We start from the raw sequence: 6844 nt of genomic DNA on the forward strand, positions 1-6844 counted from the left end.
TGCTCTTCAGCACTGGAATAAACCAGGAATAAACCACTGCTCTTCAGCACTGGAATAAACCAGGAATAAACAGAAATACTCTTACCATTATTATACAGAATTTTCTTTATAAACATCTAATAAATGAAATAAAGAATAACTTATATTAAATGTTTTTACTAATGGTATACTTTAATCTTTCAAAGTATGAGAATTACTTTTTATTTTTTAAAACTTGCTTATATTAAGAAAATAATTTTGAAAGGTGATTGGAATATGGTACACTTCTAGCAGTAAATAATTAGAAATGGAAATGAAAATATTTTAATCATAGTAGCTTTAAAAGCTGTGAAATATTTACAAGTATTAAGAAAGACCCTTGTAAATACAAAACCCTTGTAAATAACATTATAAGATTTTATTGAAAAACCAGAAGATCTGAACATTTGGAAAAAACAAGCTCTTTTTAAAAGAGAGAAGAGTATAGTTTCAAAAAGGCAATATTGCTCAATATTCATGTACTGATTCATTTCTTAACAACCATCTCATTATCCAAGATTTCACATTTACAACAGTAAAAAAACCTTTGTTATTGTTGTTAAGTGCTGTCGAGTTGTAGATGACTCATAGTGACTCTATGAATGAAAAACCTGAACACTTGTATAACTTATCATTTCTCCAGGTTCATAGAGTTTCTGGAGACAAGCTATTACCGAAGTAGATGCCACTCCTGCTTCCAAGCCTGTTTTAATTGGGAAGCTCCACCAAATACTGTCCACCATGAGTAACCATTATCACGGTGTTTAGCAACAGCACAACAACCATGAGTTCCCTCTGTACAGCAAATGGACAAACCAGTGCTATACCACTTAGAAGAATGTTTGACCAAAAAACAATTAAAACCAGGCCTGAGGCCGCAGATTAAAATCGCCTTTTCAACCTGCATGTAGAGCAGATTATCCGGGAGGCTGGGCTCTATAAGGAGAAGTGTGGCGTCAGGATTGCTGGAAGATCTATCAACAGTCTGTGTTATACAGATGGCACACCCTGCTTGCTGAAACTGAGGAGGACCTGAAGCGCTTGCTGCAGAGGCTCAAGGACTGCAGCCTTCAATATGGATTGAAGCTCAATGTCAAGAAGAAAAAGATTCTCACCACTGGACCAATTGGCAGCATCAGAATGGAACAGGAGAGATTAAGATTGTTCACAGCTTCAGTTTGTTTGGCTCCACAGTCAACACTCTTGGGCACCAGCAGCCAGGAAATTAAAATATGCATTGCGATGGGAAAGTCTGCTGTTAGGTACCTCCCCAAAGTACTGAAGAGCAATGGTGTCACTCTGGAGACTAAGGTGCGTTAGATATAGGCCATTGTCTTCGCAATCACTTGTTATGCATCAGAGAGTTGGACAATGACTAAGGAGGATAGAAGAATTGATGCTTTTGAGCTGTGGTGCTGGAGAAGAGTATTGAGTGTACTATGGACTGCTAAGAAAACAGATAGGTTCATCCTGGAGAGGGTTAATCCAGGCTGCTCCTTGGAGGCAAGGATTCTGGGGCTTCGTCTGACATACTTCGGACATGTTGTAAGGAGGGACAGGTCCTTGGAGAGGGACATCATGCTTGGGAGGGTGGAGGGACAGCACAGGAGGGGAAGACCCTCTATGAGGTGGATTGATTCAGTGACTGAGGTAATCAGGATGGATGTGTTGGAGGCAGTGCAATTGGCAGAGGACAGAGCAGGGTTTAGGGCTGTTGTACATAGGGTCGCTATGAGTTGCAAGTGACTCGAGAGTACATAACAACCACCACCTTTGGCTTGGTAGCATCACTTTCTGTCCAGTAGGACAACAGAACGCTCTCTATGTTGTTGTCGTTAAGTGCTGTCGAGTTGTAGAAGACTCATAGTGAATCTACAAACAAAAGACCTGAACACTTGTAGAACTTTCATCATTTCTCCAAGTTCATAGAGTTTCTGGAGACAAGTTATTTCATAAGTGAATGCCACTCCTGTTTAAAAAAAATAAAAATAAAAAAATCCTTGGTATCCAAATATTTTGCACATTAACAACATACATCTAGCATTATCAGACACTAAAGTAAGAGACAGCAGTAACACTGGCTGTGATGAGTTAGATAACGTGTCCACTTGACAGGGTCAAGATTCTCACCTGCCATTTTGTGATCTGATGTCACCATCCTTCATTTTTGCACAATGTCAATTTTCACATAATGACCTGACCCTTGGATCATATCAATAAGCAAGGATTAGGTATACAAGTTTTATGTAATTCCTTTAGGTGTCCCAACAGAGTTATTTTCCATGTGGATTAGGTAAAATGATCTTATTGTTTCAAATGGAAGAACACATTTGTAAAAGGATTGCTGTAGTGGGAGCATCAGCTTTGTGTAATTCCTTGGTTAGGAGAAGGTAATGCAAATTAAGATTAGTCTAATGACACAACCCTGCTTGCTGAAACTGAGGAGGACCTGAAGCGCTAGCTGCAGAAGGTCAAGGACTGCAGCCTCCTATATGGAGTGAAGCTCAACATCAAGAAGACAAAGATTCTCACCACTGGGCCAATTGGCAGCATCAGTATGGATGGTGAAGAGATTGAGACAGTTAACAGTTTGGGTTTACTTGGCTCCACAGTCAACACTCTTGGTAGCAACAGCCAGGAAATCAGGAGACAAATTGCATCGGGAAAGTCAGCTGTGAGGGACCTCTCAAGAGTACTGAAGAGCAATTACAATAGGCTGGAGACTAAGGTGAGCCTGATCCAGGCTATAGTCTTTGCAATTACGTGCCATGCATCAGAGAGTTGGACAGGGAATACAGATGATAGAGAATTGATGCCTTTGAGCTGTGTTGCTGGAGAAGAATATTTAATACACCAGGGACTGCTAGGAGAACAAACAGGTTTGTCCTGGAGAAGGTAAAGCTGGAATGCTCCTTGGAGTCAAGGATTCTGAAACTTCATCTGACATACTTTGGGCATGTGGCAAGCAAGGACTGGTCCTTGGAGAGGGACATCATGTTTGGCAGAGTGGAGAGATGGCGCGGGAAAGGAAGACCCTCTATGAAATGGATCGATTTTGTGAGTGGAGTGGTGGGAATGAGTGTGTTTGAGATGGCGAGGTTGGCACAGGATAGAACGGCATTTAGGGCTCTTGTACTTGGGTTCGCTATGAGTCGCAAGCGACTCGATGGTGCATAACAACAGCAACAACAACAACTAAAGCCACTGTGAGGTGAAAAGGAGACATCCTTCAACTCTCTGATCTTTTTAACAGTTTTAACACTAGACATTGGTCTTAGCTAGTGCTGCTCTCTAATAGGTGTGGTACAAATGGAAGGCTTTAACGACAGAACTTTATTCTCTTACTGTTTAGGAGGTTCTCTCTTTCTCTCTCTCTTTTGCTGTCAAATTGGTATTAGCTGATAGCTGGCCCCTCCAGTAGGTTTTCCAAGGCTGTAAATAACATAGGATGAGATTGCTCTTCCTTCTTTCAATTGCTGGTGGATGGTGGATTTGAACCGCAGAAGAGGTGCCATCTTTAAATTAGCAATGAAACTCCATATGAGACTCTATCACCGATGCTCCCTGTTTAGGAGGTTTTTAATTCATACACAGGGTGTTTGTTCTAGAGGAAGGCCAGTTCTCTCTCTTTCTGTTGGTTGTGAAGGAAAGTCCTTGTTTTCTTCAGCATCTGTAGGCCTGACATTCACTAGAGATTTCCATGTGTCTTCACCTTCTCTGGAGTCTGGGATCCAAAGACACACTCTTGGCTATTATTTTTCAATGGTACTAGGACACCATTCCCTCTCCCATTTGCTTTTCTCTTCTTTTATCTCCAGTGAGGTAGAAGGAACTCTTGTGGCTTGGTGATAAGGAGTTGTAACCCTTCCGTGCTCATCCACAAATCTGCATGCTAGGTGGGCAGCATTGAAGGAACATGTCCAAGCTCTGTCTGTGTCTCCAAACTTGTGTTCCTCCCACTTCTACTCCCGTAGATCCAGGTGATTGCAGTTAATGAGCCCACTCCAGCCTCAAGTCCTGGCTCTGAAGGGCACCAAGTTTACCCTGCCTCAGAGGCTGAACACTTGTTTCAGTTTTAAAAAGACAGTCTCTTCCTTGCCTTTTATCTTTTTCCTTCTTTTTTTTCCTGCTTGCCCTTATTTTGAATATGAATCTTTTTGATCAAAAGCCCAATTTGGGTCCACAAATTCATTTAAAAGAAAATCTCCTCTGAGTACTGTTTAGGATTCAATTTTTCCCCTTGACCAAGCCCCAATACCAACTACCAGAGTCTACATTTAACAGGCTTATCTCCATAGCAGATCTTCCCTTTTAGTACTTCCAATCAAATACTGGCCAAAGGCAAAATAGCCTGAATTTGAAATGTATAATACCCCATTTTATTTACTTTGTACATTGTTTTAATCCCCCTCTACTTTTTCAAAATTGATTTGCATATAATCATCCTGACACACTGCGTGTTATCCATGCACATTGTGCCCTACATAGTCCCTCATACAAACTATACTTCAATCAATTTACTACCACCTACCTTTGTCTATGCAATTATGTTTGGTCAAACATTCTTCTAAGTGGTGTGACACTGGTCTGTCCATTTGCTGTACAGAGGTAACTCATGATTGCTGTGATACCAAACACTATAACACTGATGTGTCAAATGCGATAATGGTTACCCATGCCGGACAGTGTTTGGTGGAGCTCCCCGATTAAAACAAGCTTAGAAGTGGAGTGGCATCCGCTTCTGAAATAGCTTGCTTCAGGAAACTCTATGAATATGGAGAAATTATTAAAGTTATAGAAGTGTTCAGGTCTTCTGTTCATAGGATCTCTATGAGTCGTCTCTGACTTAACGGCACTTAACAACAACAATAACAACAACCCTTGTCTATTAACACACTGCTTTCTCAAGACCATACTGAAACTCCTCTGATTCTGTCCCTCCTACCAACCTCCACCATTGCAGTGATCATCTCTCCTTCCCCAATTCCTTTCTTCCCTTCCCCCATCTTTTTTTGTTTCATGCAATAATTCATCTATATCATCTATTATATATTCTCATTTTCTTAGTATATTTACTAACCTCTGTCAGATTCATATCAGTCATAACATGACAAAACAAACCATACCAAACAAATATAGCAGACTACAAGTCAGGAAATGTCCGCTAACTGGCCAAAGTAACAAACTCCCTGGCTAGATACAAAGAAAGATCTTGGTAAAAACTTCTTACGATGTTTCTCCAAAAGCAAGAGACTACATAAAGGATCTCATTTCAGCACAGTACTGTTTGAAAGTAGCTGAGAAAAGTACTGGGGCAATGGGGTTAGGTGTGTGGGAGTCAGCGAGACTGGCTCAGGATAGGGCCGGGCTCAGAGCTACTGTAGATAGGTTGTTATACGTTACAGGTGACTTAATGGCACATAACAACAACAAGAACAACAGGAAAAGTTCTAAAAGAAAAATGAAAGCAAGATTTGACTCATGAGAGCAAAACTTACTAGGCAATGGGACCACATCAGTTTGTTATTGGTGTGGGGACAGTGAAAGAGATTAATGGAGTAAAACAGGTAACTCAGACTTCCATTAATGTGAGAATTTAATATGTATTGTTGTTGTTGATTGTCTTCGAGTCGAGCATGACTCATAGTGACCTTATGAACTAAAGGTCTGAAACCCCTCTACAACTATCGACATTTATCAAAGTTCATAGAGTTTCCGGAGGTTAAGTTGTTTAGGAAGTGGATTCTACTCCTGCTTCCAAGCCTGTTATAGAATGTAATAGTTAAATCACCTGTGATGCATCACGAACCTGTGTACAGCAGCTCTGAACCCTTCCCTGTCCTGAGCCAGTCTCACTAATTCTGACACACCAAACCCATTGCCTCAGTTACTGGGTCTCCCTCTCTTGTGCTTTCCATCACCCTTCAGACCATGATGTCCTTCTCCAAGGACTGATCTCTCTTGGCCACATGCCCAAAGTAAGTGAGGTAGAGCTTCAAAGTCCTAGTCTCAAACGAGAGACTTGGTTTCACCGTCTCCAAAACAGACCTATTTGATTTCTTGGCAGTCCATGTTATGTTCAAGACTCTTCTCCAGCACCACAACTTGAAGGTATCTATTCTTCTATTATCCTTAGGCATTGCCTAACTTTCTGAAGCATAACAAGTAATTAAGAAAACCATGGCCTGGATTAGGTGCACCTTTTAATCTAGATTGACATCGTTGCTCTTCAGCACTCTGGAGTGGTCCTTGACAGCAGATTTTCCTAATTCGTCTTTTGATTTCTTGACTGCTGGTGTTAAGAGTGTTGATTGTTGATGTGAGCAAGCTGTTCTTGCTAACAACCCCAATCCCTTCTCTATTATGGGGCTACCAATTGGCCCAGTGGTGAGACTCTTTGTGTTCTTGATGTTGAGATGGGATCTGAGAACTCACTTTAATTGCCTTGATCAGGTAATACCTTCCTTCCAGAAGATCATCGGCTACCTTAATCTCATCTTTTGGGAAAGGATATCTTCAGTCTCAAATCTACTTTGGGCTTGAGGCCCTTTGTCCCTCAAACCAAACAAAGATCCCACAGCATCAGATCTAGATTGTGTCAGCAATGTAAACAGAGACAGTAAGTCACAGAACTTAGCAGAAGCTCTGCGGCCAGGATCTTCCCTCAGTATAGCCTCCAGCAAAAATCTCTGAAATTGGTCCATGGGATTTGGATTTAAATCCTCCTAAACAAGAGATTAGTGTTCAAGGCCTCAAACCTGTTCCTGAGATGATTCTGAAATTCAGGTGGTATGAAATTAAAGTCATATTTTGGCTCCTGTGGATT

The sequence above is a fragment of the Elephantulus edwardii genome, unplaced genomic scaffold, assembly GCF_000299155.1.
Source record: "Elephantulus edwardii isolate Elephantulus edwardi_28Jun2011 unplaced genomic scaffold, EleEdw1.0 scaffold00245, whole genome shotgun sequence".
Lineage (NCBI taxonomy): Eukaryota > Metazoa > Chordata > Mammalia > Macroscelidea > Macroscelididae > Elephantulus > Elephantulus edwardii.